Source organism: Coturnix japonica, chromosome 4, assembly GCF_001577835.2.
Source record: "Coturnix japonica isolate 7356 chromosome 4, Coturnix japonica 2.1, whole genome shotgun sequence".
Taxonomy (NCBI): domain Eukaryota; kingdom Metazoa; phylum Chordata; class Aves; order Galliformes; family Phasianidae; genus Coturnix; species Coturnix japonica.
Window position 1 is genome coordinate 51,719,783 of NC_029519.1, and position 24,566 is coordinate 51,744,348.

The following is a 24,566-nucleotide window of genomic DNA, read 5'->3' on the forward strand; positions in this document are numbered from 1 at the left end:
GATTTTCATACAAATTTCTCCCAGGCCTACTAATGGTCTACACCTGCCCAGGGCACACCTCACATTATCCTGGGCTGGGTGCATAGCTCAGAGAAAACCGTAAAAGCACTGAGAAGAGACAAGGAAGGCATCCAGCCATAGGCATCCAGAAGCAGCCCCAAGCATGGAGCAAAGCTCTGCAGTCCCCAGCCTGTGATTCCTAGGCAAATAATAAAAAGGACGCATTACACAGGCTGAACCTGTTTCTGTTGAGCAGGACATCATGGAGTTGAAGTAAATGCACAAAGCACCACTTTGGCAAAGTCCTCAGCAGTTTTTAGTCATGATTTAAAATTACTGCTGGCAGAGAACTTGGCTTTACCACTACTTTAAAAAAAAAATAATAAAAACAGTTTTTTAAAACATTCATTTCCTTGAAACAAAGAAAAATACATTTGCTTTTAAACAAGTAGCCTTCAACATTTAATTGGAAGCCATTTTCAATAATGTAATAATTTTCAGAAGCTTTCAGGCCTTGCAGTTATTTGGACAGCTGTCAATCAAACCTTCTCACAGCTACCCTACCGTGTCAGCCATCAGCTAACCCACACTTTCCCAGGGACGTCTTAGCATGGCATCTTTGTTCTGTTTTCAGATAAACAGATCCAATTTCTCAACAAACAGACTGCTACAGTCCTTTTGATAACAATGTAATAATTCAAAACAAATGATTCTAGGCTTTGATGATAGCACTTTTATGGGTCATGAAGAAATCCTCCCACCAACATCTGTTTGATTTTATCTACTTGAACTTTATCCTCCAGTTGAAGATTTATAAGCTGAAATCATCCCAGCCTATTAAAGTCAGACTAATGTTAAAGCACTAATGCAGAGAATGAAAGTGCATTTCACAGTCATCCACCTTTTGAAATCCTGCCGTGAGGAAAAGATATCAAAAGTTTGGGAGATGTATGTTTAAATATGCTGGAAGTCTGCATTCTGCACAAAGCCCCAGATGACTGAGAGATTAAGGCATCTAACTGTTGCATTACAGTGGGGGCAAGTTATTTACAGAACCAGTATTTAGAAAGACAACATGAAAAATACAGATGTTGTTTACATTTAAAGATTGTTTTCTTTGCAAAACCTCTATGGGTGATGGAAATTCACTCCAGATTTTCTCCCCCTCCTGTCTCTTAATTTCCCTGTACACTGTAAATAAAAAGCATGACAGCAGAGTTATTAGAATCACTTGTTACTTATTAACTATATAGCAAAAAATTTAGTCAGGATGCTTTAAAAAAAAGAGAAGAAATAAATACTTTTCACAGAAGGTCTAATCAATCACACTCAGAGAAAGCATATCACATATTTACTACCTGAAAACATTTTTCTATGAAAGGCAGCTAAAAGAGAAAGCACTTGGCATCATCACAGTTACAGAATGTTTCAATGAAAAACATAAGACTGACTCTGCAAATGCTGACACTTCTATAAACTGCTGCAGTTTAGCAGTTAGAATATTCCTCTGGAATAAACTGACTTCATGAAATCCAGACAAAACTACTTTCTTCTCTAAATCTCTAATTAAAATACATGCTGCATCAGCATAAGCACACACTAAACCTTTGCACTGTTAATACGAATATTCATCTCAGATACCTGCAAATGGTAAAGGCCATATTGCAACCTCATGCAACTGCAATTGGAAAAGAAATATGAACAAGTCAGTGTTTGGAGGTGTATGCCTCAGGAAGCTTAACCTTGTGTCTTTACATACATTTTTACACACACCTACACAACTGTCAGATCCTCTTTGCTTGAAACAACTCAAACTACTTTACACACGCTAAAACTATTTCACTACAGTAGGGAGAGATGACCCTGTAGATTAGATGCTGCTCTTATCATTCCTAACATATACAGTACAACTGGAAATCACGCTGACTCAGTCAGTGTAAACCACTCGGGAAGACTCCTTCTCCGTTGGTCAAAAAGCACAAGGTATGCATACACATTGACGCTGCATTTCTCACTAGAGAAAGAGAAGTCTGGTTGCATGATAAGTGTTGAAAGCTCCACATCAAGTCTAAAGTGCCAGTAGCATAGTAAAAAAAAGGAAGGACGAAGGTGGAGTAGACTGAGTGGCTTCCTATAATGAGTGGTTGAGAGAGAAGGGATTGCTCACTGCAGGAATTTCTCCGGGCCAGTTATCCAAGATTTGACTTGTGGAATTTTTTTATTATTTTTATGTGGACGGGGAGGGGTATGGGGAGAAGCTGTTCTTTTCCAACAGGAGAAGCAGCTCAGATAGGCATGCCTAAAGCTCAGTGGCAACGTAAAGTAGTGTAATATGAAGGGGAGGGAGACTGAAAACCCAGGATACCTTCCCTTTGACACCGTCTGTTGTATGACATTTACCAGATGACTATACGTAAAGTACTTTGTAATTAAGTTCATCTGATCATAATAACTTTAAGGAAAGTTCAAAAAACTATGTCAAAACTCAGAAGTCAGAATAATTCGTTTTTATTCTTAGTAGATAAGCATGTTATTCAAGCTGAAATTACACTTCTGTTCAGCATGAATCAAGCCAAATGATTTTATGGGGTCACACAACAGCATTTCAGAGGGAACACCTGTTTTGTTCTGCTGGTTATGCCTAAGCTTCCCAAGTCTCTGAGTGCCCATCTCCTGGCACAACACTGCTCCAGCACCATCAGCACAAAAGAGAAAGTAATGAAGTTTAAAGCCCTCCAGAATTTAATGACGAGTGGAAATACCAAACATTGCTTGAGCTTGGGATCTTGTCACACTTTCCATAGCTTCTGTCTCACACTGGAATCAAATTCTGCAAATATATCATTCCCACAACTCTAAGAGGTCACATGCATACACTCTGGTTGTTAAAGAAAAAGACACCTCCCACCTCATATTCAGCATGGAAGAAAAACAAGTTTATTAGAGAGAATAAATTTAGACACCAGAGTCTCTCATCAGTGCATCCAAAAATAACAAACTGTAAAACCTATATGCTAAGCTCAGCAGAGAGAGAACTAAAATCAAAAAGGAGAATAAAACTTCCATCGACACATGCACAGGGTAGAAATTCCTCCTTTTGAAATCCCTAAATCAAATCGTGCATGTGCATTTCCTTCTTGTTTGGTTGTTAATGTTAAACCTCCACAATTATGTCAAATTCCAACATTTCCAAAAAAGTCTCTGAGGCAAATCCTACCTGTAGAAGAACAGCTGTACCCTGCACAGAAATTGAGATCTATGGTGTTTAGCCACCTTACCTAAACAAAATGCTCAAGGAAAAAGTTGTTCTACACATTTTCGGCCTGCCTGCAACAGGTTTTCTGGATGAACACACAGTGTTAGTTGAAAAACAGCATAGATGCCTTGCACCATACTGTCAGCAAACAGAAGAGACAAGGAAAGGAGGCTCACAGCCATCACATCACAGTGGAGCAGCACACAGCTCTCTGCTGATGCTATCCTCCCAGATGGCTTGATGCACAAACACTGCATCACGTGTCTTTGTCCTGGAGCCTAAAACAGATACAGTGCTCTTTTCCATCTCAGAGTATCCTGAGTTGTGCACGTGTTCTTTTTTAAGGGGAAGGTGTTGTTTGTGTACAGCATGGCATTATTTAGCTATTCTTCAAAATACAGCATGACTTGAGAAGCGCTGTTTGCCAGTAAGCATAAAAATACCATTAAGATGTTCAGATTGTCATATCACAAATCTGAAACTGAATCTATCATCAGCTGTGCTAGCAATGTGTTTTCTGCCAAGTTGCCACGGGTAACAGAAATGCATGATGACAGCAATAAATAACTTTAATGACTGCTGATAGTATCATGAAAAGAGCTTTGCAATAGACTGACATCATTTAGAGGTTTATTAGCCATTATTAAGTGTTGCTTCCTGCCTCAACTTGTCGGCTAATCACAGCAAATCGCTTGTGCATACATATATTTTTATTCATCTGTGTGTATATGTAAAGCTAAACATTATAAACTACATGCTACACAATTTATTCAAGTTCTTTTCACTTAAGCCAACTTGAATAGCATTCCCAGTCACTCGCACACCAGTGGGTGCATGTCTGGTACCTGCACAAACAAAATGCCTTGCAAACAGAAGCTGTCTCTCTGTCATGCTCCGCCCCTTTGCCTAACCCAGCCATGGTGGCATTCAACACCACACACACAGCCTGCTTTTCTCATGTAACTGTCATTTTGGAGTCCTTTTCTACATGGCATTCCTGGAGGTTTTGAGCATCACCATCTCTACACATAGGCCTTGCTGGGAGCAGTTCAGCTAGTAGCATGGGGGCCACAGGTATCTCAGCATTATTAAACTAATCTCCACTTTTACCTTTTGAAGAAATCCAGCCCCTGAAGCATGCCTACAGGCAACACACCAAGAACAGGACGACACCTTTTCACAAATACCTGCAGTTAGAGAAATTAAGTTTCCTTAAAATTACATCATTCAGAGGTTGACTGACCTTGTTATTACCTCTTAAAGTTAGAAACTACTGAATGTTTTACATTGTATCTTGACATGCCTTCCTGTCCCCCCCAACCATTTCTGATGATAACTACTACCAAAAAAGCAAAGTTAAAACTAGGATTTCATAGCTAATGCAACACAATCCTTAAACACATACATTAAATACTATTTTCATAGGCATTTTAATTTTCTTAAGGAGTAAAATACGTGGGGTGGGTTTTTTTTTCACCTCATCAATTCTTTTAAAGCACACTTTAGAGAGGAGAAAGAACTCTATCTGAGGATGTGACAGTTTCATGATCTACATTTAAGCAAACATACTCTTAAGGAGTATACATAAGAGTTTATGTGATTTAAAACGGGATTTGAAAATCACTATCAATACAAATATGACAAGAAACCTTTTAAAAGGTATCAGTGGTAAAATATATCAACACCCAAAGACTTTGGTAAGATGACAGAAAGGCTTTTGTGCACTCAGCATATCAGGCACTTAAATCTTCCTCAACTCACACAACACACTTTTCCATCTACTGTACTTTACACACATCAAAATGATTACAACAAGGTGGACTAGGAAATACCAAATACAATTGCCTGCCAAACAGTTACCAGTATTTTCCTTTCTTCTCTTTAAGAAGCTCTCTCACATGGTCTACATATCACAGCATGTATACAAGCAAATGGCTTATCTTTTTGTAACTTCCAGTCCTAATGTGTCACTATGATTAAGATTTGAGTATCACAATCATACTTCAAGCTATAATTATTATTTGACTTTTCTTGAAGAGACTAGGTTTGTCACCTGCAAAAACTTGGGAAAAAATCTTAATGCAATTAATTACATTCATAAGAGCAACCAGAATGTTATTCTGCATTCACTTATACCCTTTATTTTTTAAAACCTTTTAAGTGGCCCACATGCTGAAACACTGTGCACAAAGGTATGGAAATAGACTTTGCTTTTGCATTGGACTGTGTGCAAGTTGCCGCACTCATCTATCAAAAATGAAATATAGTGGAAATGCCAAAGTGGCTTCCTAACAAATCCCCAAACCAGCATGGTGTAGAGCAAGATGGTCAGTGGTACAAAGGAAAACTAAAACAGAAAAGACACAAGAAGGAAAAAAAAAAAAAATCATTATGGTTAATTATGTCATCTTAACTATAAAAAGAACCTGAGCCTCCATGCAGTTTCTGATAAAGCTTCTGGTACATAACGACAGGATTTACAGCTACCAAGATTATGAGGTGGCAGGATTCAGATCTATTTCTCCTCCTCCTAAGGACCACGTAATGTGAAGAAACTAAACCTATGGGACCTCATTTGATACTTCTCAGGCTGAGGAGCTCTAACTAAATCAAAAGAAAACCAAGCTCACTGATAAGAAGCATCCCTGCCAGGAATTCTGAATGGGGCTGGTTTTGAAAGGCTTATTTTGCAGAAGTGAAATTTTCTATTCCTTTGGATTAAAATGTTTGCGGAGTCATAAGATGCCTCCAGTTTTCAAACCAGAACCTCTTAAATGTCCCCTCTGTCCTCCTTGCTTCAAAGAACACTGAATCCAAGTGAGCAGCAGCATACAGAAATTGGTTAGAGCTGGCAAACAGCGTGACAACTGCAACACAAACCCAAGAGGGGAAAATAAACAACCCTTCAGTCATCCCAATTATTGGAACCATGTGGGCATTTAACATGCTGTGGGTTCCTCAGGCACTGGAGAACATAAATTAGTGCAATAAGTGATACAATTAATGAATTTCAGCAGTCAGATGTAAACACAAGTAATATATCCAGGAATAAATCAGGGAGTCATTAACAAAGGAACCCTGTTGCTTTGGAGTACCCTGCATTCCCAGACTCTACTTGGATCCACTCACAAGACAAAATTACTTTCCAGACAGAAACTGTAAACACAGAGGGATGAGGTTTCCTCTCAGACTTCTCCAGTGCACCTGTTTCCCAGACCTACCTTACACCTCTCCCCATGGATCTCTTCTTCCCAGGACCAGTGGGAATCATTTTCTCTCCCTGACTGGTTTCATTCAGCTTTTCCCAGCTACAGATTCAGCAAGGATTTGGCTATCTGAACATCTGGAAACATGCAGCTTCAAGCATCCCATATCCCTTCCAAAGACTGGATATAGCATTTTTCAAACTCAGTAGTAATAGCTTGGAATGAACGCACAAAACAGTGTATGCCATATAACATATATCAGGTGGTTCCATTAGGAATGCAAGTAGTTTCATGTTTACTAGCAACAAAAGCCCCTAAATAATCCATAAATCATAACATTTTTATAATTATCATCTACAGCTTCCCTATCTAAAACAATGCATTTTAAGATCAGTTCACTCCTATTTGTCCTGCAGATAAAAAAGCTTGCTGCACTTAGAAGTAGACTGATCATCACAGTTTACAAAGGGTGAAAAAAATGTTATCAAAGCAACAAAATAGGATTATTATTGCTGTTTAAATTTACCATGAGCATGAACAGAAAAATGTAGGCCAGAATTTCATTTTGAAAAATGAATGAATTCAAGACACTGCTTTGGAAATAATTTACTCTACTGCCAATTTTATGTCAAAGTCCTAACATTTGGGGTAAGAGTCCAAAACATTACGAAAGTGACTTATCAAAGCTTGGACTTTAACCATCTGATTTCCTTTGTGGAAAACTTAGAGCACTAAAAAAAAAAAAAAAAGGGTTGTGAATGAACAGCATGGATTTCACACTGTTTTAAGACAACCTGATAAAGTTAGATCAAGGTCCATTTGTGCCTGGCTTTGAAATGATTTTCCTACAACTACATCGCTTTCCTGTTCTGTGTGTTGGCAAGCAAGAGGAGTGGGTAAAACTAAGTTAAAAGGTAATTGGAGAAAATCTCAGATGCTGCAATGAAGCAAACATGCGTGTTTCTCAAATACTCTGATCAGCCTGATGCAGAAAATTTCCCAGCCCTGCTGGAAAGCCAATCTTTAAGGAGGCCAGGAAGTGAAAGACTCATAAATGAGGCAACAAAACACAAAGGGCTCTCAGGGCCCTGACTTGGGTTTGCACAGAGTGGAAGGTGAAGAAGAACTGCACAGCTTCCCACCAGGCGGGAGCAGCAGGAGGCAAGCTGCTCGACACCGACAGGCAATCATGAGGTTTTCTCAGGGCAACGGCCAGCAGGGTTACCTGAGGATGGTGCAGACATGAGCTTTCTACCACACTGGTACAGATTCCAGGCCTAAAATAGGCCCAAGCTGCTGCCAGCCCTGTTCAGTAACCTGAGCCCTGAAGGACAGCTCTTATGGCCAGCACCTTTCCTGCTGCTGGAGGGCGTCAGGGTGGCAGCTGCTCATATGGGTTCTCTTGTTGGGGTCCCTCAGCCCCACACCCTCTCACAGCAGTCTCCTCAAAAATTGCTATAAAATTTGGTATAGAAACAGAAACACACGCAATAATCTCAATGAAAACTGGGTTCTCACTGTGAGTTAGGGAACCAAAAATTAGTGGAAAAACTAATGCTGCTGAAAACAAACAAAATAGTACACAGCAAAATTTCTTTATTCATGTTCAGGGAGGGATGCCCAAAGTAAGAACATACCATATCTATTTCGGAAACATTTCACTAGGTGTTAGCCATCACCATGTCTTCTCTCACTGCCTGCTCTCTCTTTTCATAGCAAAATCTCAACTATTTGTGATGTAGATAAAATATTCAAGCTAGGGGGGAAAGTAAAAGTTTAACCTGGGAAAGAAACACAGTATTCGCAGATGACTAGAGAAAAGTATAGAAGAGAATAAAGAAGAGGGAGGAAATGAAAGGGTGAGAGCACGGTGGAAGGAAACCAAGCAGTTTCCAGAAACTGACATGCAGAGGCTCACAGCAAGTGCTGAAGGCAACTCTGATCTTCATTAAGCTGACAGGATTCCAGACAGCCAAGCTTTTGAACCTCTCTGTTCAAGAGTTTGATGAAAACCAATCTGAGTTCCTCCATGCTCATCACATGCAGCTCCACATACCTCACTTTTATGTTTCTTCACATTTTGGGGGATGGTGATTTGGTCCAAACACAGGAGTTCTCCCAATACTGCTGGAGAGCATCTCCCCTGTTACATGGTTTCCTCAGATACTGCACACCATAAGCTGCTTTCCCCAACTATCAAGGGCTCCTGCCACATACCAAAACAAAACAAAAACCATATCATCCTCCAGTATGCAGCAATGGTATTCAGGGGCTTACCGATTCTCAGAGTTCCATTACTATACTACAAAAAATTAAGGGGAAGATGTAACATCTCTCCTTTTTCTTCTACAGTTCCCTTAGCAGGCTGTATGCTCTCGTTACCTCAGTCCCAGAGGATAACAGCTACGTCTGTCTTAAACAGTATTGTATTTGACAAGAAAAATGGGGAACAAAAAATGCTGACTGACAGAAACCTACAGAGAATTCAGCACCACAACAGCCTTGCTTATTCATATCAAGGTAATACATCTGCAACTACAAAAACACACTAAAATGTTATGCCAAATTAATCAGCCTATATTTGTTCATCTTCTAAATTCACCAATAATGTAAATAAAAGAGAGGAAAAATCAGAAAGGAAAAGCAATGCAGGAAATTACCCACGCATTTCATCATTTAAAGAGAGAAAGAAAACCTTGCAGCACAGATCTCAATATTCTTGATGAATTACTTCCAGTGCTGTCATAGGAAGGATACCAGGAAAACACATTATTCTGCATAGGTGAATTGCTTCTCTGCACGTTTTCCTTATGATTCTAGAGATCCTGGATTATGTTTTGTAAATCAGTTAGCTTCCTAGCCAGAGATTAAGGTAAATTCTGCTAAGGACTAAAAGTTGACTTAGAGCATTAAGAAGGATTAATGTTTAGCTGTGGTGAAGCTGAAGTACTAGGTTAGCATGTTTACGCAGTGCTGCAGATCACAATTAATCCAAAATTAGTATAAAAGATCAACAGCAACTGCTCTTGCATGCCAGCTTGGCTTAGTCCTAAAATCAAGACTTACTTCGGGGGCAATCTGTGTGCAAAGTTGCCGTGCGTCTGCCCTAATAGGTTTAAAGCTTGCAGGGGAATCCATGCATTTTAAATGTTTAGCTTCTTTGCCCTCTGCTTTGAGAAAATAAATGTAGGAGTCAGTACTCAAGACACTTCTGCTTCTTATCTCTGTCACAGATCTGTCGGAATAGATTGGAGCTAGCAATGAACAAAAGCAAATACAATTTCCTGTCTTACAAAAAAAAAAAAAAAAAAAAAAAAAAGGGTGCTTAAAATATGTACTTTCCTTCATCATCGTGGATTAATAAAAATAACAGGGATCTTCAGGCAGAAAATATTCATGCTGCATAACAAAAAAGCATACATCTATGTCCAGATATATTCATATATCTACAGGTACAGGCATATACAGTGGTAGAAAATACTAATTAAAATACTACTGTATCTATGAAACAAGCAGATTAAAGATATTTAAATGTTTTTAAAATATAGGCATCTAATTTGAAACAGTATTACTGAGTTGCTTTTGACAAAAACTGTTAAGAGTGTTTGAGAGGGTCTGCCACTGCTTCAGGGCCATTCAGCAGAGAGCAATGCATGCCATGGGGTCTTAAAGTAAACACCCGTAAGGAGACAGACCGGGCTTTGAGGCAACCATCAGTGGACCTGAAGGTCCTGCAATTGTGGAGCCAGAATGACCAGCTGTGGGGCATTAGTGGCCCTTAGCAGAGAATGTAGGTGCCAAATTAAGTTGTTTACCCATCTGCAAGCTGAAATATTAAATTGAGAAGTATTCCACTACCATTAATGAGATGGATTACAAAAGCCATGAGTTTTTGTTGGGGAGGGCAGCTGCAGGGGGTTTGCATCTTTTTGGAGGTATTTTTATTTATCTGTTGTTTTGGGGCAAAGCCTTTTCACTTCTGGCTAGAAATACCTGTTTTCCTTAAAGTGTTGCATTACTTCAGTACATTATTACAAACAATACTAATTCCAAGGTTCATTGCTAAACTCTGCTACTTCCACACAAATGGAAGCACTGAAATGGCTAATTTGAGCATGTTTCAAAACTTTAGAAAGAAAGAATCTCTGAAGCCAAAAGAAAAGCAGCTCAGTGTCATATTGGGAAAGACACCCCATGCTCATCAGAAGCTGCTGATGCCAAACTAAATTAGTTGAGAAATTTAAATCTAGTTGCTCTGTGCATTTCACAGCTGCAACAAGTATTCTTGGTTGGGTGTGCCCAGCACTGAAGGCTATTTGCAGAATGGGTTGGTAAGCCTTTTTTTAAAAGTTGCAAGGTCCTAGGCTTACAACACAATTCATTGCTCCCAGTGGCAAGAGCATACAGAGAGATGGTAACATCTGTGCCTGAGCTTAGCTAACCGCATTCAAGCTGTGATGGTGATGACATTTGTGAAACTTGATTAAATTTTTCTTTAATCCCATTCTTTATTTTAGAAACACACACGCGAACAATTTCAGCTCCAAGTCTTAAAGGAAACTCAAAGCTGACACTATCAGGCTCTTGCAAGAAACTTAGAAATTCCCTTGCCGCTCTCCCTGCCTCCAAGAGACACACAGGGCCTTCTGTTTATGCAACTATTCATGCCCATGAGCTAAGTTTAAAAATAAAATTAGAAGAAAAAAATAAATAAAAGAAGAGGGATACAATCATAACCCAGGCACATTCACTAAACATTCAGAACAGCTCGCTATGCAGATGAATTGAATTCTTCTTTCCTTAGAGTTTTCATTACTACGAAGAGACACCCACCCTTTCTTCTTGAGGAAATCTCAGTGGAACACTATCTCACCCTCCTCCACCTTCCCTCCTGAACCCCTGTAGAGAAGTTCTGCCCACCCCTTTTCACGCAAAGACTCTGTTCTGCTCTGAATGGCAAACATCCAAGATATCAGTCACATAGGCTATGCCTCAGTGTTGTTCAATTAGTTGTGCAGATTTGGTGGAGGTGCTTCCAAATTTGGTTTCTGTACCAAGAAAACTCAGCTCTGGCATAATCCCTGGTTCCCAAAGAGATCCTACCTCACAGCAGGGTGGCTGAGACACAGAGATCAGGATGCTTGTGATGCTTAGGGATATGGCTTAGAGGACAATATAGGTGGTAGGTGGATGGTTGGACTAGATAATCTTAGAGGTCTTTTCCAACATTAATGATTCTAAAATGACATAGAACTCAGCAGGGTTTGAAGCATACAGTATCCCATAGGATAATAAGTCCTTATGCTGCTCACAACCCTACCAGATGACCTTTGCTCATTATGTCCTCTGTCTCAGTTTTTCCTAATCAGAGGCCACTTTGACAGGCCTGCAAATCTTCATAAAGCTCCTACATGCAGCTGCCACAAGAAAAATAATCCCAATGTACAAGTTGCATTTCAGAAAAAAAACACTGCCTTTGCCAAAGCTGCTTTTTTAGACAGAGGTACATGCGTGCACATTTATCTGCTCCAAGCAACAAGCTCAGATTTTAAACACCTGCACAACTGAAGGAAGATGCACACGGGATGGTGTGGCCCCAGTCTATGTAACAAAGATACCTCCATTGGCAGTATTTAATCTTTTTCTCATTTTTTTTCCTGTTCTTGTTTCATTTTGCTATAGTGGAGTTATACATCCTGATTAATGGACAACTACTGCTTTGCGGTTCATCAAGTGAGCACACTTTCCACCAGATCAAAGCCAGGAGGACAGAACACACAGAGAAACATGCCAGCTCCAAAAGAAAGGGTTACTAACCTCTGCTTTCAAGTATGAGTGATTGATATGCAAATATTGTTTATGGTAATGATGGTGAATGTCTGCTCTTCTGGCAGCTCAGAGCTCCCACATGCATTACACTCACAGATCAGGACTGTGTAAGTGCACTTCAGGGGCACATGTGCATATTCAGAGACACAGTTTGCTATGGAACCCTTCCAGAAAGCCAATATCTGCTTTGCACCATTAAACTAAACTTATATTTAAATCTCCTCAGGATCAACAGAAGCAAATAGTATATCAAATGGCTTTGGTCCTATGCAGCAAGGGCATTGCCAAACCCCAGACATTAAGGATAAATCATGACCAGGAACGTCAGATCATGAAAGAGACCTTTAAAGGAATCACACAGTAGCAGCAAAACTCAACCTCCTTTACAGTACCTTTCGTAAATCTAGTTTTGAGAAGTTTCATTAAGTCACATTTTAAACCTTTTTTTTTTCTGAAGATCTAGCACATGCCTTTTTACACAATGAAAGCTGTAAGTCAGCTCTCACCACTTGCATCCCAGAGCCAGGCTTATGCTATGAATACACATACACACACAAAAAATAGCCACTGCAAATTTTCAGTAAGATTGTGAACCAGAAGGAGAGAAGTCACACAAGCCACAACCAACCCAACACTCTCTGAAGGCTGCAGTAATTCCTTCTCTCCAGCTAGTCAAAACAAGTTAAGAAACTCCGGTTCTCCCAACAAGCATGGATGAAAACACAATCTTTAATTTCCCAAATGTTTACCTCAATCATTAAACTCTCTACAACACAACAGAGTCAACCCCACTGCTTCCCACTAGACAACAGTGTGCTGCAGCTTTCCCACACATGCATTCACGGGCATGAATCTCACTGGCATTTTTGCACACCAGAACAGTAACAACAGCAGGAGGAAAATAAATAAATAAATAAATAAATAATCAAGCTGTGAAAGCTTAAAACCAGTACCTGAAAGCAGCTCAAAGGCAGCAATGGAGGCATCTATAGAAGAGGAGAGCCCTGCACCCTGTTCTCCATGGCACAGCTGCAGAAATGGTCCGTAATGTCAAGATTTAAAGAAACAGAGGAACAAAACTGCAACTCATCAGATTTTATCCAGGTCAAGGTAGAACAAACCACTTTTTTTTCCTATCTCTCTCCCTCTTCTTTTCTTCTTCTTTTTTCTTTCTTTTTTTTTTTTTTTTTTTTAATGGACTACCTTTAAATAGAGCACACTGATAAAGTATCACTTTTGTGTACTTTGGTCTCTCCACAGCCAATTGTAAGACAACAAAAAAAAGTAGCAAATCACAAGTATATATCACAAGTCCTAATGACTTGAACATGTGTTTGGAGAAAATGTAAATATTCCACTCTGAATGAGCAAAGCTCTTAAGCATAGGCTTAATTTTATCTCTCCTCAATAAATCATTTTTAAGCGTGTACCTAAATATACGCCCTTGTTTTACTCCCATTAATACTAATAGGACCTAAACATGTGCTTAAAATTAAAGAGGTACTTACGTTCTTTGCTGAACCTGGCCAGGAGACACCATGATTATGCGAGTGCTGAAGTCACAAAGATAGATTACCTTGTGGGTCCTGCACACATCGTGTACAGCTCACAGAGCAAATTGAGCAAAATCAGAGGCTCTGAGCCATGTGAGTATATGGGCCCATGGCAGGAGGTAACTACAGTTTGTACTCATTCTACTACAACAAACAAGAACATCTTCTCCACCTTATTTTCTCCCCTTATCCTGTCAAGGACGGGGCAAGTATGAGGTATGGGGTAAATAACAGTCAACCCACCATGGAAGTGAGATCCCAACATTTAAAATTCATCGTTGTAGGAATCATCTTTTCTTTGAGTTGAAAGGGGTAATTAATCTATACATACATACACATAGGTATAAAAACTATATGGCGTACGTGTAATGCCAACGAGTACAATAAAACACCTCCTATTCTATTCACTGTTACATCTTTCAGGACTATAAAATTCTTTTTAAGAAAGAAAATGCTCCCTCATTTACAAACTTTTTCTTCTGTTTACAAACCACAGATTATTCAAGAATCATAAAGACAAAACTGAGAAATAATAGCACATGAATTAGAGGAAAAGAAATGTTACTACTTAAATGCTAACCTCAGAACTTCTAACCCCAAAGATTAATTTTAATTAATTTTTGAAGATGCTTATGTCACAGGTGAGCACAGGTATTTCTAATACTGCAACGCTGAAAGGGGTAACCTGCCACAATATGGAGTAAATAAACACATTCAGCCCCCTCTTCCTGTAGCGTAAGTATGTTAACACAGAGATGTATGGGATTACTGAGAAAAGGTGCTTTTGCAGAAGACCAATTTGGCAGCTGTAGCTGTGGGAATGGGGACATTAAATCAAAGGTTTTGGTATTTCCAAATATATATTTCCAATGAATCATGTGGGCTCACAATAGTTGTTCCATGCCTGTTGACACAGAGCTCCAGTCAGACTTGCAGATGTAGCAAGCACTGAAAAGTATCTTAAAGAATACCCACTTGATGTGATTATTTTTGTTGGTTCACCAGAGATCAAGAGGAGCAGGAATGGGAGATACCAGGCCATTCTCCTGTGGTCTGTATGCATTGCTGGATTTCCCAAACTCAGCACAGGGGGTCGATGTGAGTATTCATGGCACACCTGTTATTTAACAGGTTCATTTCCAGTTTACAAAACTATTTCATATTTAATGTTCAGCATGGATCTGTATCTCCACATTTATGCATTTACAAGCATACAATAAGATTAGGCAGTCAGTCCTTAAAAAAAGTCATGAAAGACCTGAAGTGAAAATGTAAACAGGACAGTAAGAACTTTGCTACCAACTTCTTGCTGGCAGACAGATTGCACACAGCTACATCATTACTCTTTAAGTGGTTGATTGAATTACAGTGTAGTGTTCTTCCAAAGGTCCACTCTTTTCTGTTGAAGCACAGCATAAATCAAGTATTTTAACACAATGACTATGAATTTAATTTTAAATTGAGTTTTGTAAGAAAGATATAGGAATATCATTGGTTATATTTCTAAAGCAAGATCATCATTAACTCCATCACCTTGGTACTAATCATAGAACCATATATTTGTTTGAGTTGGAAGGAAATCTTAAAGGTCATTTAGCCCAACTCCATTGCAATGATCAGGGACAATTGCAGCTAGATCAGGTTGCTCAGAGCCCAATCCAGCCTGGCCTTGAATGTCTCCAAGGATGGGGCAGTTAATGCCAGGGTATGGATGTCCCCGAACAGCTATATCCTGTATCCAAGACAAGACAGCAGCAATTCAAGAGGCAGGATGCTGTCAATATCTTGGGAAGCAGTAACCCCTGGCCACTGCTGGCTTTTGGTGGCCAGGCTTCAGCACCTGACTTTGGAAACAAGAAACTGAGTGTAGCAGCAAATTCATTTGCACAGTGAATTATATCACAGATCTTCTAGTAAATAATAGTAATAAAAAGGGAAACTAAGTGAAACCAGACGGAAAATTGAAGCTGTACATCTGTTCTGCATCCCATGGAAAAGGGCCAAATTAGAAGGTTAATTACAGAATTGTTGTGGGTTTCCAGAAGAGGAGGCTTTGAACCTTTGCTTCAACTTCTCACCCAGACCTGAGTACAGGTAATACAACTCCTTCCTGGCCTTCCTGCAAACCAGAGGCAGCTCAAATCATCCAGAAGGTGTTGGTCACTGGAAATTATTCCTCTACTGGGGATCTCAGACTGAAGAAACCCCACATCCAGATGAAGGATCCCCAACTTTTTCCTCTTCCACGTACATCCACCCCTGCAGACCTCAGCTCTGTAGCACAGAAGTACAGCAGTACAGAAAGTATCTAAACAGAGATATTAACAGAAAAACAATCCTGAGCTTCCCTGAGGCTAACTTATTTCCCTTTGCAGTTTGAATCAATATTTCTACACATGAAGATCCTCAAAACCACAAGTAGGCTAAGCAACAGAGACTGCATGTGGCAAAACACTCCCTGTTTCTGCTGACCTGATAGATGCTTGTGAGCAGAGGAAAGTTTTCAGCCTGGTACCAGACTCATGCTTCTGAACTCCCTTGACAGGGTGAGAACCTGGCTAGAGAAGTTGCTGATGCCCCATCCACAGAGATGTTCAGGGACAGGTTAGGTGTGGCCCTGGAAAGCCTGTTCTGGTGGGTGGCAGCCTTGCCCATGGCAGGGCATTGGAGCTTGATGGTCTGTAATTTCCTTTCCAATGCAAGCCATTCTATGAACACTTAGCTGAGAGGCTCCAGACTGCCATCAGAGTTTTCTAGAATGAACAAGCCAAACAAAAGAGCTAGCACTTCTCCAAACAATCTAGAAAAATTACTTTTCCAGCCTAAAAAGTGCTTCTGAGTATTTTTTGAGGCCATGGTTTGTCTCAGTGTATTTCCTTCTGAATAACCTGCATTTTTGCCAGCAGTTTAAAATGTGTAAAACACTTGGCTTTCCTGTTGACATAACTCACAGGCTGACTAATGCAGAGGAAGACGGCCTAATTCCACAAGTTATTTGGCAACTGAAACTTGCAGTGGTTTTTGACATGCGCAAAGTTTTTCCTAGAGAAGACAAGAATTAAATCTGCAGTTGTGCGATCAGTCTCTTATACATTTACTTCAACATGTCAGCATTTTTATTTGAGGTGACAAGATGCAAATTTCCTAAAAGTCTTCACCATTATTGACCATTTAATGGTGTTTATCAGTGAGAGCCTTCCAGGATGGGGGAAGCCAACAGGTCTCAAGTTAGACTGCAAAAATGAGATCATACCGCACATTAATTTACTGCATACGTCTGCTCTACAAAGTCCGCCATGAAGCATTTTGGAGCCAAATCATCTCTGTAAAGCTGTATTGTTTGTTTATCAAATCAGCTTTCACTGTATGCTTTCTCAATTTTATAAATAAAATAACTTAAGAAGAGATTCTTCCTAGAGCTGGTTCAACTGGGTTTTACTAATCGTTCTTTTTCACCATGGTGAAAAGAGGTTGTGCAATGAGGAGAAATATGTCAGACAAGGCTGCCAGAGAAAAGCTGTCAGCAGTAATGATACATCCAAAAAAAAAAGCTGTGCATAAATCACAGGTGACCTAGGGTAGCTTGAAGTCTTCTGAAATCAATCACTGATGTCTTCTGTCATACCACAATTAGCAATATGCAGAGAAAAACTTTCCCTGAAACTCTGAAGCATACACTATTGTATAAAGATCAGTTTTAGAAAACAAGGGATTTTGTCAGGAAATCAGTAGGTGGATACATACTTCTCTTTGGCAGCATATAACCACAGTAAACTAATAAAACAGAAGATGTACAAATTAATGCATTAGATGACAAACTGAGGGATGTATGGATGTGAGGAGGTATGTAAAAGCACCTGCATGCTACTTGGGCCAAGAGGTGGTTTCACGCTTAAATCTGAAGACATCACAAGCAATGAGAAAAGTACCTGCTCTAGAATTACTGGCCTGAATCTGCGGATACCTTGAATACCTTGCAGGCTATCTCTAACCAACAACCCAACATCTCAGAAAGTCCAGGTCACCAGGAAACCTTCCCTGTTCTTTTTTCTTCTATGAAAAATCTTAATTCTAACCCACAGTCAGATGTCAGTGAGAATCATATATAAATCTTGTCCTGCTCATTTCTTTAAGATACAAGGCTGGAATGTGCATAAAGGAAGAAAGAAAAGAAAAGGAAAGGAAAGGAAAGGAAGGGAAGGGAAGGGAAGGGAAGGGAAGGGAAAGGGAAAGGGAAGGGAAGGGAAGGGAAGGGAAGGGAGAAGGAAGGGAAGGGAAGGGAAGGGAAGGGAAGAGGGAAGGGAAGGAAGAAGGGAAGGGAAGGGAAGGAGGGAAGGAAGGGAAGGGAAGGGAAGGGTAAGGAGGGAAGGGAAGGAAGGGAAAGGGAAGGAGGGAAGAGGGAAGAGGAAGGGAAGGGAAGGGAAGAGGGAAGGGAAGGGAAGGGAAGGGAAGGGAAAGGGAAGGGAAGGAAGAGGGAAGGGAAAGGAAGGGAAGGGAAGGGAAGGGAAGGGAAGGGAAGGGAAGGGAAGGAAGGAAGGAAGGAAGGGAGGGAAGGAGAAGGAAGGGAAGGAAGGGAAGGAAGGAAGGAAGGAAGGAAGGAAGGAAGGAAGGAAGGAAGGAAGGAAGGAGGACAAGGAAGGAAGGAAGGAAGGAAGGAAGGAAGGAAGGAAGGAAGGAAGGAAGGAAGAAATATATGTGGACTTCTCTCTTTTGTCTCCTCACCTGAGGGAAAATTCTTGCAGAAAAAAACAACTTCTCAAAAGAAAATACAGTGTGGAAAACTTTTTTCCCCTTCTTTTTTTCCCTTATTTGAAGACAATAAAAATTTAGTTTTAATACACCTGTATTGTAATATAGTTCCTTTCATAAACTGACAAAACTTTTTCCATGAGAAAATTAAATATTCTGAGTTCACCATGGGGTAGGTTTGAGGATATAATTTGATTATTACTAGGTTATGAAATTCCTATGGCGAAAAATCTGCAAGGGCGTACACAAGAACTTGCACTTTCATTGCATATAATTTGAGGAAATTTCTCAAGTTTTTTCTCAATAGCCTTTCAATAAACTTATACTTTTGAGCTGCAGACTCATAGGTGCATCCTGTTCATCTGTCAGCACATTTGTTAGGAAATATTTTCTTAAAGAAACGTTCTTTAAACAGTAGAATTGAAAAATTGGTTGCAGTCCTTAGCAAACAATGCATTAAAATTCTTTCAATTATGTTCTTATCAGCTTAAAAAGAAAGAAAGGAAAGTGGTACTAAAACAAGGAGACATTGTGTTAAGAATGAAGGCTGGTAAACTGATTCCTTTTCAGACAAAGCTGAAAAACGTCGCTTTAGTTGTGGCGAGCAGCACAACAGAACCTGCTCTAATCACATACAGATGATGGGAATTTGTCTAATGTTTTATGGTGAATCGTTGATGAGGCCTGCAGAAGGAAAATTTGTAGAAATAAAATCACCTTGACAGTAAAGCGCTGGGGTCAAAAAGCAAAGTAAAGTCAGTATTCTTAGCTTTAATAAAAACAGTATGATCTGTCATCAACACAGCATTTTTACACTCTTGGACAATGCACTCTGGGAGCTCCTGCTGGGTTTCATTTGATTTTCACCAAAACTAACAAAGGACAGCTTATGGCTGGTAATTCATTATGACAGCAAAGAAGTTATAAAAATACACATGTTTAGACCCCTGTAAATAAACAGCCCACAATGCTATTTTCAACAGAAACACTATTAGCGAGGCTAGGTAAAACACATTAATAAACTGTGTTCATTTTTCTTTCTTTTTCTGTCTAGATATTTTTAATTTGTTATTGTAGTTTCTAGCAGTTAATCTGCCTTCTGTGCTTCAAGGGTGTTCCAGGCACATTTTGGGGAAGAAGCTTGGCAAAGAGCAAAGAGGTATTGTTAAATACCTGAAGGGACTGTACATACATTGCATCACTGTCCAAATACTGACTGTGCAAGATCATAAGGCAAAACAAACAGCAGAGTAATTGAAAACATCTATGAACTAGATAATCACCCACGTAGGGTAGTAGCCAAGAGAATATACAATTCACTCTTCAGTGCCTAATTTTACACTGGGGTTAGCTCAGTAAGAAAGAAAAACAGGTCGGAAGAGAAGAGAAGGGACAAAGTAGAAAGGGGAATGGAAAAATAAAGAGAGCATTGGAATTGTAAGCTTTAGAGGCAATGGGGAAGTTTCAGAGAAAGTAACACTAATTTCCAAAGACCAGTTTTAAAAAATGTAACTGTTTATGTTTTGAAAGCTGCAGGCATTGACAACATTCTGGAAAGATAGGATTTAAAGGGCACTTTAAGGGAATACTGCACAGAAAGTAGCTGCACGCATTCTTGTAAGCAAGTTGTTTCCAATTCGGTACTGATATATATATCATACTACGTGCATAAACACATGAAGAGGGAGACCAACTTAAAGCATTGCAACAAGTACAGTCTGAGGCCAGCTGATCTCTGCCAGCAGAAATCCTTACTTCAGACACAACACAACTGATGGTGTACAACACGACCAGTGCATCTGGTGCAGCTATGGGTTGAGAAACAGAGCAATCCCAAGTATCACTCTGTCAGGACAGCTGCCCCTCTGTATTAGCCAAAAAGCAAAACAAAACAAATTAAAACAAACACACAAAAAGATTTAAAAAGTGACTATCTTATCACGCATGGATCACTGACTATTAGAAGGACTTGTACTGGACTCAGGTGCCCACTTTGGGACTCCTCAGTGTAATATGGTTGCATTCTTCCAGATCAGATCAGTTTTGAAGGTTTTGGCACTCAGACATCCAAAGACTGGGGCACCTGGATGTTGGTCATGACTAAAATGCTGTATGACTGATACGAACCCCAGTGCCAACTCACAAATATATTGTCTTTGCATCTCTGCTCAGCTGAAGCTCCAATATTTTCTAACCCCATCCAGGCAGAGTCCACACCACTCAATTTGTCTATGAGCACATTTCTGGGTAGGTGCAAAGGCATGGGAAGTTAAGGATGGCCCAACATGCTGCCAGGGGTTGCAGAGGTGTAAGTCTCCAGTCCTCAATTTAGATACTGCAGTCCTTTTCTCCTAAGACATTTTGGTACCTACCTAACTTAAGTTCACTACTTCATAGTCTACAGTGGAGCAAAGAACTAAAAGAATTTCCTGCATCCCAACTGGCTCCTTACCAGTCCTTTCTGCCATGAGAGCCCTTGTTCAGCGACTGCCTTACTACTTACTCATATTATTAAAATTCAGTCTCTACTATGATACTGCAAAAAAAAACTAAATACAGAAATTAAAAATAATAATAATATTTCAGTTTCCTGGGAAAAATAAAGTAATTAAAAATCTCTAATTTGGGTGAATTGTGAAAAGATGCAAAACCATTATATGAATTATACCTGTCTCCCAAGAAAGAAATTCTTCCTTTTCCTTGAAAGTTAGGTTTTAACAGGCCCTCAGCCTACTAATAGCAGCAGGAATGGGCCCTTGTGGAACAGCAGGACACCAACTCAGCTCATTTCAGACCTGCCCTGTTTTACTGAATGGGCAAAGGTTTCATGTGCAAGGAAAGTCCTAGGGACTAAAATAGCACTTTGAAATAGCCAGCCCCAGTGGAAATCAATGGGAGTCCTGCCACTGAGTTAAACAGAGCCAGGATTTCACTCACTGCTTGGATATGTAGGAGCAAAAGATGAGGGAAAAGATCTTGTATAAATCATCTTCCAAATAGGAATGATTGCCTTTTTTTTTCAGTCCTCCTGGAAGGAAAAATGATTATGCTTTTTAGCTGTCAGGACTGAACGCCAGGGTAATTCATAAGGTATTACATTAACACATATAAAACAAAATGAAAAACAGCTCTGGAGAATGACCTTTCACTCCAGCAAAAGCTGCAGCAAGTGTATTGCAGGCCAAACTAATACCCATTCTACCGGGCAAATAAATTCAAACCAGCGGGTTGGTCAGGCTCTCCTCAGCGTGTCAGCTCAAGGAAGACATCAACTCCAAAGAGGACTCAAAGCAGAAGCTCAAAGTAACAACATACAAGACAGTGATATTTTGGAATCATCCTTCACATGTTAAATAAATAAATAAAGGGGAAAATGTCTGCCAGTGACGTCAAAAAAGGAAAAGGGACTGTAGAAACCTGCCCTGTATCACTACGCAATTGTGATTTGCAATTCTGGAATCAAGCCCAGGATTTTACTGTCTGGGTCTTGGCCTTTTGCTGTCTTCAGGCAGCAGCCCTAGAAATCCAACTTATTGACAGGCCCTTCATTCGCATTGTTTAAAAAAGAGGTTTTTAACACAGGGAAGCAATATATTAAATAGCAAGAGAATTACAATAAATGTGTTATGGTTTATTAAAAAATATCTTGTCCGATCCTACAAGTAAAATAAATTGAGCTTAAGTAAAAATGTAATGAGGGAGCATTTTAATTCCTGAATGAGAAAATGGTGTAGACAGTGCGTGAGTTTTAAGTACAGCATACTGCATAATACCATACAAACAGAGGAAATATATTTACTATAGAGGAGACAGTCTGCTATAGCTCTTCAAAAGCAGATATTTAAAGTTTACTTTCACATGGGTTTTCACTTTTTGACCTGCTCTTGACCTGGGTAATACTTGCAGACCAGTGAGTTTAAGAAGGCCTGGGATCTATTAAAAGAGTAGTAGCTTGACTTTTACTGACTAGCACGCTGATGCTTTAAAGTAAATGTTATGGTTTGTCACAGGAACCAATTTGGTTACCGTTTGTTCTTCCTGCCCCTGCCTGCTGATATTTTTTCAAGTGTTTTTCATTCTTTAAATTCTATAAAGAAATCTGCATGCTGTTATTTTAAACTTCTGTATCTTTCTTTTGAGTAGTTCATATTTAAACACTGGGCAGCACACCCAAAGTTTAACCCAAGTGTCGTTTGGGAGGACTTGAACCCAATGTGCACTACCATTAGCTTCTTCTTTTCTGGCTGCTCAGTTATCATGATGAGGGATCCCTTTCATCTGATTTTTCAAAGTCTATGATTTTTCTACCCCTAAGCAGAAGTACGCTATCTGCAAATCCTTTATAGAGGGAAAATAATAGCTTTGTAATCTGATTAAATTTGCACTTCAAATCTTACTGGGTTATTTTTGTTAACACATCTATTCCCTGTCATACTTTGAAAGATTTATACAATACTTTGTCAGAAACTTTGAAGAACTTGGCTGTACAGGAGCCAGGTCCATTCCCTAACCTTACAGGGAAGAATTTTGATGCCTCCCTTTAATTTGTTATCTTAATAAGAGTTCTATTTCATGCAATATGACATAAAAGCGAATAGATTTTCCCCTTAAGATCACAAGATCTTAAGAACTCTGGTTCATACTGAGAAGACACAGAAACTCCAAATTTAACAATACACAAGAGAAATCCTGCATGTTTGGAGTAGATAGAATAGAAGAATAGTACATAGAATAAAGGAGGAATGAACCGGCACTCTGCAGAAACCAGCAAGGTACTTGACATATCCGCAGGAGAGACGGAAGCTCTCATGGGACTAAACCCTGTTCTTTCCTGCAAAGCATCAGGTTCAAAGGTGTAGGAGTTGTGTAAATCCTCTGACTTGTATTTTTTTCGGTGTCTCATTTTTATTTGCCTCAAAACAAAGGGCTTGTGTACCAGCAATGACTTATGTCCCAAAATGATATCAACTGTGTAAGTTTATGTTCACAAAACTAATCACCTGTGTTCTTCTAGCTCAATGCAGAAGGGGACAGAGCGCAGCTGTGAAGCTGCCTCTCATGCTACAGCAGCTTTATTGGCTTGATTCTTCCATGAATTATGTCTGATATTATATAAAGGGGATTTTCTGTGGACTGTTCTCCAATATTGCAGAGTCTGTCAAATAAAAGAAATCTCTAGGTTTTTGAAGTTTTCTACATTGCACCTTTAAACAGCAAGAAATCCCAACTCCAGAGGGTTTGCCTGAGGCACTGCCACTGAATAAATAGCAGAGTTGAAAAATTCAGTTAAGGAAACATTAGCAACTCTGATGATGTAAGTGCTCATTTACATCCTGTAAATCCTTCAGAAATGAGATGGGGCAAAAACAAACACAAACTAGTTAAGCTATGAAATAAAAAACAAAAACAAACAAACCAAAACCAAAATATTTATACTTCTAGCCATTTTCTCTTGCTTTACAACTTCTGAAATCATTATTCTCATGGCTAAAGTTCTTAAGATCTTGTCTCCATTTCCAAGGTACAAGACGAAGATTGTGCCTTAAGCTCTTTTGTCAGTTTGCCCTTCGCAAACAACACCAGAAGATTTCAAATCAACAAGAACGTCTTCTGACATGAAATGTTTCTGGGGGTACTACCTTTAAAACAGGTTTTAGTTTGAGCAGTGATGGTCACAGGACTGTTACACAAAAGTAGTTTTTGGTAAATAACTTGAAAGGGCCTTTACTGCGGCAGTTGTCTCATCTTAACAGTAAGAATTATCTTACTGTCACGAAGTAGCACCATACATATCCATATTTACTTTTGGTAAAAGTTACTGCCATTGTATTCTGCCATAAAAAACTTGTCAAACCTGTAGATGGGCTAAGGTAAATGGCTTTGGTAAAACAAAACACAGAATGGAAATGTGACTAACTAGGGCAGAGACTGTGATTCTTCACAAAAATCCCACCCTCTCCCACTGTGTGTTTT